Source organism: Coregonus lavaretus (genome assembly GCF_964263955.1).
Source record: "Coregonus lavaretus genome assembly, chromosome: 26".
In the NCBI taxonomy this organism is placed as follows: Eukaryota; Metazoa; Chordata; class Actinopteri; order Salmoniformes; family Salmonidae; genus Coregonus; species Coregonus lavaretus.
In genome coordinates, this window is record NC_140013.1 from 29,011,929 (window position 1) to 29,024,868 (window position 12,940).

Genomic DNA, 12,940 nt, shown 5'->3' on the forward strand with positions numbered 1-12,940 from the left:
TTGCAGGTGTGTGGCACTCTGCTTGGTGAACAACGGGGCTATTGAGGGAGTCGATCTGAACGCGCCATATCAAACCATGCCCGGTCAAGGAATGAGAAAGTGAAAGAGAGGGAGGAAAAAGAGATAATCAGATGAAAGAAGAGAACGACAGAAAGATAGAAACAGAAGAGGATGGATAAAAGTGAGAGAAAGAGAGAGAAAGGGAGAGAGACTGAGGGAGAGAGGATAGAGGAAAGAGAGTGCGAGAGCCATGTTGTGAGCACCCAGAGTGGTGGTGGTTGGTCAGAGAGACCCAGACACTTGCAACTCCTGACCTTTCACAGTGGCCCACCATGGATAAAGATAATTAGCCCAGTCAACTCAGACTACCCCTCTGACTACCCCCTCTGCCACCAGCTAAACCACAGCACCCAAATAGAGTTCAGTTCTAAAATAAACCCCAGCCACAGACACATACTGCAATTAACACTGTCTCATCCCTGCTCTCAAAACAGCAACACACATGGACCGACAGCTGACACACACAGACCGACAAAGTTACACACCCAGGCACAGGCCCAACAAAAACACCAGCATGGGAAGGGAAGGATGGAACTGGACTGCATCTGGCTATCCATTTTCCATCATCCTCTCTGTCTTGCTTTTGCCAATTGTATCCTTCTCTTTCTCACTGTCTCTCTCTCTCCAATGCAGTTCAGTTGTATTGCTAGTGCAGAGGCGGACGAACCCTTGTGTGAAAATATCCAAAGTTTTTGTGTTTTTCTTTTTAATTATGGCAGATTAAGAGATTTAGCGTTCCCTCTCAAGACCACAACTGTCAAAACAGTGGGCAGGAAAACCTGGTTCTCCTCACACCTCCCCCTTCACACCTCCCCCTTCCTCCCCCCTACTCGCCCTCAGCCTTTGAGCCGGCTGCCGGCCCACCCTTCCGAATTCATGAATACAGAGCTGTGTGAGTGGGCATATTTTAGAGTCAAATTTGTGTGTTTGTGTGATTGTGCACATACATGTTTGTGTGTGCAAGGTTGGAAGGGGGTTTGTGTGGGTGTCAGTCCAACATGGCAGATGACAGTTGCTCTTCATATTTCTGTTTTTTCCTCGATAACAAAGTTTCGATTTGTTAGTTAGGCATTTAGGTGAGCACTGTGTGAGGCACCTGAACTGTGTCAGCCCTCAAGTTCAGCCTTGAAGAAACAGCAGCTGTCTGCTGCTTGCCTGCTTTCTCTCTGTCTCTCCATCTACTGTGAGAATCCCTCCCGCAACCTGCATGTCCCTGTGTAACCTCTGACCTTAACCGCCGCACTAATACCTTCAGCTGCCAATGTCATGGCCGGACGGGTTGGCAGCGGGGCCTTTGTCTCTGATGTTCTCTCTCTCTCTCTCTCTCTCTCTCTCTCTCTCTCTCTCTCTCTCTCTCCCACCCCTCCCTCCACCCCTCCATTCAACCTTCATCCAACCCCCATGGCACACAGACAGATAAATTATTTATATTTGTCCTCTGCGGCAAGGAAAGAAGTTATCGATACAATCCGCCAAATGATGTCAAGGATTTGTCAGCAAAGCTTATGAATGCCAAAAACACCCCCCACCTCCAACCCCCCCAAAAACACCTCTGCAGGCCAGGAAGATTGAGAGCCAGGACACTTTATCGATTCTACCCTCCCTCACCTCCTCCCCCATCACCCTCACCTTCTTAAATGGAAGCTCAGTCTACAAAGGAGAGAGCGGCAGCTTTTGTGTGCTAAAATGTGGCTAAAAGCTGTCTGTCTATGGGGTTCAGGAAGGTAGGGATTGAATTCAATATTAGGATCTAACACTGGCTTCCAGCAGATGGGATTCTGTTCTCACTAAAGGAGGGGGGGGGGGACGCTCTTTGGCTGGATGGGATCACATCTCCCCTTGCTTACCCTTCCTTTGCCTTGTTGTTTGGGAGAAAGATCAGGCGGATGGATGGCTGGTAAATAGATCAACTTTGTGGAGTTGACAAAGGGGGGCGTGAGGTGGGCCGGTATGAGACCAGAGCCGATGGCATTGAAGAACGTCCTGACGGTGGGTACAATGCCTTGGCCATGCAGACTCTGTGGCTGACAGAGAAGAGGAGAGGACAAGGAGAGGGGTTAAGGCAAGATAATCTGTCTGGCAGACGCTGCAGAATAGAGAGCAAACAAATCAGGGATGGAGGGAGGAGAAGAAGGGGGTTTGAGGATGACAACAGAGGACAGGGGAAATGTATACAGGAAAAGCAGTATGGCCGGCAGGGATGTGGGTTCGTTTCCCACGGGGGGCCAGTATGAAAAAAAACCTAAAACGAACAAAAAAACATGTATGCATTCACTAACTGTAAGTCGCTCTGGATAAGAGCATCTGCTAAATGACGTAAATGTAAATGTAAAAGGTGATGTGCAGTGTTAAATGAAATCTATACAATTAATGTATAGTTTGAATTTCAATTAAATAGATAATGAAGTCCATAGCATAGTACAATGGGTCCAAAATATAACCAAATTATGGTCACTGCCCCTGTACCAATTAATGTGATTTGTTAAACCAAGGTTGTGAGGTAGTCTCAGGTGATACACATTCTTCCCTCTGCCCTATCCTGTCCTGTTCTCTTCGCGGTACAGGAGAACACACAAGGACTCCCTCCCATCTCCTGAGGTAAAGCTGTTTGGCAAACACTGCTCTGATTAAAACAAACAGGCCAGTGAGCCTCTCTGTCGGGGGGCGACAGGGCAAACAGGCCCCACGCAGCAGGAGGGCCTGAGACAGAAGCAGAATCACACTACAGACAGACAACGAGGTAGCACAGCTCTGAAGGGCTGAGACAGAGACAGGTCACAGACGGAGGTGTGACACAGTATGGAGTCACAGATAGCACAGTGAGGGTTGAGTCATAGCAGTCCATTACAGACAGTACAGAGTTTGATACAACCGTCTTGAGTAGCACAGACTGCCACAAAGCCACTAACAGTGACCCATCACTAGCGGTTAGAGACAATATAGAACAAAACAACACAATAGGGGAGTCACAAACAAAACATTCCCAGACTAAATAAAACATTCACAGACTAAACAAAACAGTCACAGACTAAACAAAACATTCACAGACTAAACAAAACAGTCACTGACTAAACAAAACAGTCACAGACAAAACAGAGTCATTAAGTCATCGAGTCACAGAACTCTTTACACAGCGGACATGAACCTGGTCTTATGTTACGCTATGTTGCCTTCAGGCCCGTCTACAACCTCAGTGTCCTGAGCAGAAAGGGGATGTGTGGGGGCTACCTAATGGGATGAGGGGAGGTGAAAGGGGAAGGGGGGGATGAGACCATCACATGTCCGATGGCTGTCATTTCTCGATGCACCCAATGGTTTTAATGTCTTGGCTTAAAACAGCATGGGATCCTGCCAAGATTAAGTATCGGATCTCAAGGCATTAGGCGAGCATGTGAAATCACTCTCGATGGTCTCATTCTCCCCTAATTCAATTAGGCTCTTTCCCAGAGAAGAGCAGAGCAGGCTGGGACCAGGCATTCGCTCTCTTTTTTCCCCCCAAGGAGACTAGGATTGCAGACCAAGGCTGTGTGCCTCCCTGTCCCTAACACCACCCTCCCTCCGTTCCTCCATCTATTCTCCCCCTCTCCCTCGCCCCCTGCCCTCTCCGCACGCTAACACCCCGATAAACATCTGATGCCGAGGGGTCAGCCAGAATCCCATGACATCATCAGAGCAGAGAACAGAGAAGCTCTCTCTCAGCCAATCAGAGCACAGCTGTGCTGAGGTCGGCTCTATCAGGCCATGATGTCATGTCTGGGGCTTGCAGGATAGAAAAGGGCCAGGGTACTACGCTGTGATTGGCTGACTGGGAAACACCTGTCCCGTCTAGAATGGTGTCAATATCACTATTTCAACCTATCACGGTTTAACTACACAATTAATGGGATATAAACCGAATTGTAGCTAGTCATAATGAACTAAGTTAGTTCATAAAAAAGTGACAACAACAATAAGAAATAATAAAATATAAGAATACGAACATAAAGTAAATGACTCAGTGGAATAGAATAAACATTTTAACTTAAGTATAGAGTGAAAAGGGCTCTGCACTTCATAGCTTGAAAGTTGACCTAACGGGACACTTGGACTGGACAGTGCTTTACTTTGACTAGGACTGTAGCCATTGTGGTGCTGAGTTTCAGTAGTAACCCTCCTGAGAGCTGACCTCATGAAGGCTGACCTCACAGTGGCGAGACAACCTCTGACCCTGCAGACACCTTCCATGCCCTGCTCCTCAACTCCGATTGACCTCTGGACTGTGGAAACACACACACACACAAACACAGAAACATTCTCTCTCCCTCTCTAGTCTCCCTGTCTGCTTTCCCCATTAAGTACCCCCCTTCATATTTACAGAGGCTTACAAACAGGGCTGCGTCGTTTGGCTGCTTCTCCTTGGCTACCCAGTCCGTCTGCCACTTATCTGAGGGATTACTGCAGTGGGGCCAGCTACCGCAGATTAGAGACAAAGGCCAAATTAAAACAGGGGCTATCAACAAACACAGGGACAAGACAACAGGGAGCTGATCCAATTACACTGATAACCCACAGAGCCTGGGCACTGGAGGAGACACTCTGAGCTGGGACAAACAGAGGTAAACACACACAGATACACAGGGAGAGACATAAACACAGCTACTCTAGCCAGGCAGCCACCTTGCCAAGTACAGGTCACAGGCGACAACAAATATGCAAAGACAAGAGCTCCAATGGCTTTCACCAAATACAGTAGCTTGCGAAAGTATTCACCCCCCTTGGCATTTTTCCTATTTTGTTGCCTTACAACCTGGAACAAAATTTGATTTTTGGGGGGTTTGTATCATTTGATTTACACAACATGCCTACCACTTTGAAGATGCAAACATGTTAAACAAGAAATAAGACAAAAAAAACTGAAAACTTGAGCGTGCATAACTATTCCCAAAGTCAATACTTTGTAGAGCCACTTTTTGCAGCAATTACAGCTGCAAGTCTCTTGGGGTATGTCTCTATAAGCTTGGCACATCCAGCCACTGGGATTTTTGCCCATTCTTCAAGGCAAAACTGCTCCAGCTCCTTCAAGTTGGATGGGTTCCGCTGGTGTACAGCAATCTTTAAGTCATACCACAGATTCTCAATTGGATTGAGGTCTGGGCTTTGACTAGGCCATTCAAAGGCATTTACATTTCCCCTTAAACCACTTGAGTGTTGCTTTAGCAGTATGCTTAGGGTCATTGTCCTGCAGGAAGGTGAACCTTCGTCCTAGTCTCAAATCTCTGGAAGACTGAAACAGGTTTCCCTCAATAATTTCCCTGTATTTAGCGCCATCCATCATTCCTTCAATTCTGACCAGTTTCCCAGTCCCTGCCGATGAAAAACATCCCCACAGCATGATGCTGCCACCACCATGCTTCACTGTGGGGATGGTGTTCTCGGGGTGATGAGAGGTATTGGGTTTGCTCCAGACATAGCATTTTCCTTGATGGCCAAAAAGCTCAATTTTAGTCTCATCTGACCAGAGTACCTTCTTCCATATGTTTGGGGAGTCTCCCACATGCCTTTTGGCGAACACCAAACGTGTTTGGTTATTCTTTTCTTTAAGCAATAGCTTTTTTCTGGCCACTCTTCCGTAAAGCCAACTCTGTGGAGTGTACGGCTTAAAGTGGTCTTATGGACAGATACTCCAATCTCCGCTGTGGAGCTTTGCACTCCTTTAGGGTTATCTTTGGTCTCTTTGTTGCCTCTCTGATTAATGCCCTCCTTGCCTGGTCCGTGAGTTTTGGTGGGCGGCCCGCTCTTGGCCGGTTTGTTGTGGTGCCATATTCTTTCAATTTTTTAATAATGGATTTAATGGTGCTCCGTGGGATGTTCAAAGTTTCTGATATTTTTTTATAACCCTGATCTGTACTTCTCCACAACTTTGTCCCTGACCTGTTTGGAGAGCTCCTTGGTCTTCATGGTGCCGCTTGCTTGGTGGTGCCCATTGCTTAGTGATGTTGCGGTCTCTGTGGCCTTTCAGAACAGGTGTATATATACTGAGATCATGTGACAGATCATGTGACACTTAGATTGCACACAGGTGGACTTCATTTAACTAATTATGTGACTTCTGAAGGTTGCACAATATCTTATTTAGGGGCTTCATAGCAAAGGGGGAGAATACATATGCACGCACCACTTTTCCGCTATTTATTATTTATTTTTTGAAACAAGTTATTTTTTGAATTTCACTTCACCAATTTGGACTATTTTGTGTATGTCCATTACATGAAATCCAAATAAAAATCAATTTCAATTACAGGTTGTAATGCAACAAAATAAGAAAAACGCCAAGGGGAATGAATACTTTGCAAGGCACTGTACCTCTTTTATATAAGTTTCAGCAATGGTTTATTTTAAATGTGCTATATGGCTCATAGTGAGGCGTGTTCATAATACACTGACAACACATTAGGAAGATCTAACATTACTTTTTGTTTTTGTAATAATACCTTGTAACAACAGCTTGAGAGGGTTTTGTTGTACAGTACTGTACACTAAGTACACCAAACATTAGGAACACTTCCCTAATATTGAGTGGATTTAACAAGTGACATCAATAAGGTATCATAGCTTTCACCTGGATTCACCTGGTCAGTGTATGTAATGAAATGAGCAGGTGTCCTTAATGTTTTGTACGCTCAGTATATAACACTGCTTTAATAGAAACTCTGCCTGGGAACGTTGTGAACTAGGAAGTGAGTGACAGCGACAGTGTGAGATCAGTGTGCCCTCACCAGTGCCCTCATCGCCAGCAGGCGGCAGACAGATAACCATACTAACCTCCATCTTTCCTCTCGGCCGATCCTCCACCAGCTCATTACCGCCCAGCCCCATTGTGTTAATTGAAGCCATGCTAACGATGCTCCTCTCCCGCTCTATAAAAGCAGAAGAACTTGTCGCTCCCACTACCCTGTCTCTCCCTCCAGCTACACAGGTAATTGAATTGTGGCAGGGCTCTCGCTCTCGGTAAACTGGCTTGTTTTAATAACTTCACTAGATTACGTTTAATAAGTGTGCCTTAAATGCTCTTTTAGTCGGGCCGTGGTGGATGAGGAAGGGCAAATGTGATAATAGGAATGAGGAAAAGGGAGAAAGAAATTCTCCAGACCCGCTTTGGGGACAGATGTAATCGCAGACTTTGGCGTATTGGCTTGTCTGTCTGCGAGCGCAGTTCAACTGTGGGACATAGAGGAGACTGCAGTGCAGAGGGAGATACTGTACAGAGAAGACTGCACTGCAGGGACACTGACAATTTACAACTACAACAGTCTAACTACCCTAAGCTTTATCTGAATGACACTATCATCAGACTGACATTATTTCACCATATTAGCGTCACACTACACTATACAACCCCCCATCTGTGCCCATTTGCTGAAAATCACAACACCTCATATGTGGGCCATTGAAGGGTAATTGATGTGATTGTTTTGTCTGGATGCCGGCGCTTTGAGGTCAGCCTAGAGTTCAATGGGTCAAAGGTGAGACTGAGGTTGTTTCTTATCAGTCTGGAGCCGATGGCCTAGTGTCAGTGAGAGGCAGGTGTCAGATTCAGTGGTCTAGCCTGACTTAGCCATGCTAAAGCAGGGGCAAACAGGGAGGGAGAAGGGTCAAAGATCCTCCACAAAATTAACAAGCAGGGCAGAGACTGTGCCCCTGCCGCAAACCTATAGATAGATACACAAGGCATGATGTAAGGTAGAGCCGTTACTACATCGTGAAGAAGAAGAAAAATAGGGTCAGAAATTGTGAATAGTGAGAACAAGACAATACAATGGAGTGGTGAGGAGATAGATAAAGAGACAGATACGACAAGAAAGAAAAAGTATATAAAATACTGATTCAGAAAAACAGAGAGAGAGAGACAGAAACAGAGAGAGAGAGAGAGAGAGAGAGAGAGAGAGAGAGAGAGAGAGAGAGAGAGAGAGAGAGAGAGAGAGAGAGAGAGAGAGAGAGCGAGAGACAGACAGACAGGCAGACAGTGAGAAAATAAATGAAAGAAAGGGAAAAAGAGAGATACATAGAGACTGAAAGAGACAGATACATAGAGAGAGTGTGTAGACAAGCTGATCTGCAGTCAGCAGGGCTGTGTGTTTGTGACACGAGGAGCAGTACCGCCGTCACACAGACGGCGATTAGCATAATATTGTGTGTTGTCAGAGGAGTGACTGCTGGCGCAGGTAGTTATCTGAGGGGACAGACACACTGTGTGTTTGTGTGTGTGTTCCTGTGTCCGAGCTGCCTTTACCCGTCACCCCACTGGACAGGTGGCATCCCTTAGCCTTTTGATTAGTGTGTCAACGTCTTTACATGTTGACGGGAACACGCCACACGCATCAACATGCACATATAAATGTAAATGAGGACCCCACCCTTGCACCGCCCTCCTATTCATTCCTCTCCCGTATTCTTCACGCACCTGCGTCGTCAAGGGCGATGACAGCTCGGGATTGATTTGACGGCAGCCCACCTCCTTGGAGACGGCACAGAAATGAGAGCTGCTCTCGCCCTCTGACATCACCAGAACGATCATGGGATGTCCGTCCATCTGCAGATGTCAGCGGCGACAGAGCTGGAGACATACGAATAGGAAACTTTTTACAAAAACGTAATAAACTTTTTACCCATCATTTTTTGTAATTCGTATTCTAATGCCTGTTCTGCATGCAAACAAGCTCTCATCAGAGAGTGCTCCCAGTGAAATGACAGCTAGTTAACTGATTCTAGGAGTGATCCCTCCATCAATCCACAGTCTCTCTTGAGCTCAGGAACACGCTCCATATTGACAAATCAGTAATGGATATTTTGTCTGCAGTGAGCTTGTGAGAGAAGAGAGGTTGGCCTTATTTAAAGAGCGCAGGGTCCTATACAGACTAGAGAAAACAGCAGTTCTACTAAATTAAATAATTTGATTTGTTTTTGGCACACAATGCTTCACATAATGTCAGTGAATCTTTCTTCCAAAGAGAGCCTATCCAGTGCACTAAAACGGAGGAAAAAAGAGCAACGATCAATCTGAAGGTACAGCTTTTCCGACTGTGTGCAAGTCTGTACTTTGGTGCTCACACTTGTATGTGCGTCCATCTTTTCATTTGTCCCTGCTTGTGTGTGCATGTGTGTGTGTGTGTGTGTATGTGTGTGTGTGTGTGTGTGTGTGTGTGTGTGTGTGTGTGTGTGTGTGTGTGTTTGTGTGTGTGTGTGTGTGTGTGTGTGTGTGTGTGTGTGTGTGTGTGTGTGTGTGTGTGTGTGTGTGTGTGTGTGTGTGTGTGTGTGTGTGTGTGTGTGTGTGTGTGCGTGCTTGTGCGTGAGTGTGTACTCTGGAGCAATAGATGTGGGTGGAGGTGAGTCCGCCAGAGTCAGGCCTGGTCAGCAGAGAGAGTGATTATGGCTGACCCTGTGTAGAAGAGGGGTCACTGTGGGTGTCAGATGGAGGTGTGAGACAGGGGTTGAACCCAGCTTGGCCCCACCTGCCACTGCAGGAGACGTGCCTGTTAGCTTAGACGCAATTGCTTTTGGAATTGAAAGCACTTAGGAGGCTAACCCCTGGCTACAGTGGTAAACCTGGTACAGATAGACCGCTGAGGATGGCAGCCTGGTGGCCGAGCATGTTCTGAGGGCTATCCGACACATATCACACTGGCTTCAGACTCCTGGCTTCGAACTCCTGGCTTTGAAGTGTGTGTAAAAGCAGGGGTTGGAAAAAGAAGATGGAATTGATTTAATACAGTCACAACAACGTTTTCAATATAGACAAAACCTATATTGAAAACTATTGAGTATGACGCCAAAAGTAATTTACTTTCCAATGTGGTCCTCCACAACCAGCAGACCAACAGCCCCTGTCACTCAGAACGAGAGGAGCGGGGGAAGGAACTGTCAACCATTCATTTGCCAGTTTCACCATCATCAACACCGGGTATTCATTATGCCAGTGACATTAACACTGCTGTGATGAGAACCCCGTTTTAACCTGTAGGATTGTTTACACTGCATGTATAGATAAGAAAGCAGTGAAATGAAATGTATTAATTAAATGCATATCAATTCCCTTTAATAACATTCCATGTGTTCATCATCTGAGCGGAAGAAACCCCCTCGCTCCCAATATGCCCTCTTACCTTCTCTCGTCCTCTATCACTCCTTTGTCTCCTCTACCTCTCTCCCTTCTTCCCTTCTCTCTCCCTCTCTCCATCCTCCTCCTCTCCCTCCATGCCTCTCTAAGCAGTGTGTCACTGTGTTACTATGGCCTCTGCAATTAAAAAACATGGGCAGGGAAGAGGGACATGCAGGTTGTCCTCAGAGAGAAAAAAGCCAATACAATACACACGTTGGATGACAATATACATACACCCGCACGCTCGCATGCACCGCGCACACACACACACACACACACACACACACACACACACACACACACACACACACACACGCACACACACACGCACACACGCACACACACACACACGCACACACTCATGCACACACTCATGCACACAGACACACATACACACACTAACAAACAAATCCATGTTTCATAAAATATAAAATCTGAATGGAATGTGGCACAACATTTCTTTTTTAACATCTGAACAATTGATATACATTTACATTTTACATTTTAGTCATTTAGCAGACGCTCTTATCCAGAGCGACTTACAGTTAGTGAGTGCATCCATTTGTTTTATTTTTATATATATTTTTTTCATACTAACCGCAATAATATTTACAGTTTTTTTGGATTGCTTACACACTAAAATTAAAAGTAGTACACTATTAGCAAAACCTTACACTCAAGAAGCAAAACATCAGCCCATATTTGCACAACTATAAGCACATTGTCAACCTTACACTTGTTGCAAAACTCTACACACAGTGATTTGCAAAACACTAAACACACTTAACATACATTACACACAAAAATCTATCATGAAGTCACGTCCTTGCAATACCAAAGCACTGACTGTCAAATTACCACACCGTCCAACCAATTGGTTCAACACAGTCATCAGGTGTGCAAACACTCGTTTGCTTAATTGTAGACACACCAATCAGGTGTATAAGCACTATAAAAAGCAGCAGGTGAGTTCATCGGTCTTCAAGCACAATGGAAAGAGTCAGAGAAAGAGTAAGATGAGGAGGAGGAGGAGGAGGAGGACGACGAGGAGAACGAGGAGAACGAGGAGGAGGACGAGGAGAACGAGGAGGAGGACGAGGAGAACGAGGAGAACGAGGAGGACGAGGAGGACGAGGAGAACGAGGAGGATGAGGAGGAGAACGAGGAGGAGGAGGAGGAGGAGGAGGAGGAAGGGGAGGAAGAGGAAGAGGAAGAGGAAGACAAGAAGGTGCTCAAAGAGGACCGAATCTGACAAATGAGATCCGCGCAACACTGGTTGACCACATTGTCAACCACGGCCTGACGCTGAGGGAGGCTGGACTGCGAGTACAGCCAAATCTAAGCCGATATACAGTGGCAAGTGTGATGAGAACATTTCGACTGGAAAATAGGTATTGTAAAAATATCATCATATCAAAAACATCTGCACGGTTTCAGTAACTGCTTACAGTACTATATTCTATGCACTATCAGCACTTCTGTTACCTTTTCCTGTGAAATTACTGTACTATTGTATACTGTTTTTTTTTCTACATAGGATTGAGGGTCAGGGACGACAAGGGGGAAGGCCTCCTATGTTCACAGAACAGCAAGAGAGGGAGATAGTAAACATGGTTTTGGCCAACAATGCTATAACACTCAAGCAGCTCCAAGCTAACATTGTCAATAACCACGCCGTTTTCAACGATATCCATCAGGTCTCAACATCAACACTGGCACGCATCCTAAAAAAAAAACATATTCAAATGAAGCAAATTTATCGAGTGCCTTTCGAGCGCAATTCCGAAAGGGTGAAACGACTGCGGCATGATTATGCAGAGGTATGTATTCACTTTAGCAGTGTGATCTTGCATACTGTCTCATAATCTTTTACTATACTGTAATATGTATACTAGATCTACACTGAACTACACAATTTTGCCTGACACTGTTTTTCAGAGAGTTTTACGAATGGATGGAGAGGAGATCCAGCATGAGTTCATTTACGTAGATGAGGCTGGGTTCAACCTGACGAGAACACGAAGGAGGGGAAGAAACATCATTGGCCACAGGGCTATAGTCAATGTCCCAGGGCAACGTGGGGGTAATATAACACTCTGTGCAGCCATTACACAGAATGGGGTCCTCCACCGCCATGCCCATATGGGCCCTTACAACACAGCACTCATACTTACATTCTTGGACCAATTGCACAACATAACAGCAGCAAATCAAATCGATCATATGCAATACATTGTTGTCTGGGACAATGTGTCTTTCCACCGCTCTGCTCTGGTTCAGAACTGGTTTCAGCAACATCCACATTTCACCGTCCTATATTTTCCACCATACTCTCCATTCCTCAACCCTATAGAAGAGTTTTTCTCGGCATGGCGGTGGAAGGTATATGATCTCCGTCTCCAGGCTGAGGTACCCCTCATCCAAGCCATGGAGGAGGCCTGTGACCAGATGGAGGTAGCAGCAATGCAATTATGGATTCGTCATTCAAGACGTTTCTTTCCAAGGTGTCTTGCTAATGACAACATTGCCTGCGATGTTGATGAAATTCTCTGGCCAGATCCAGCTAGGCGAAGAGACAATGTCTAGTTATTTTTTTTATTTTATTTTTAACTTACAATACGTAAAGTGACGTTTGGTTACAGTATTATGAATCTCCATGTCAACATTTTGGGCGTGTTGAGAAATAAATGAGTTTCTTCAGTCTGCAACATTGGTCTTGTGTAGTGTTTGGTGAATTTACATTAT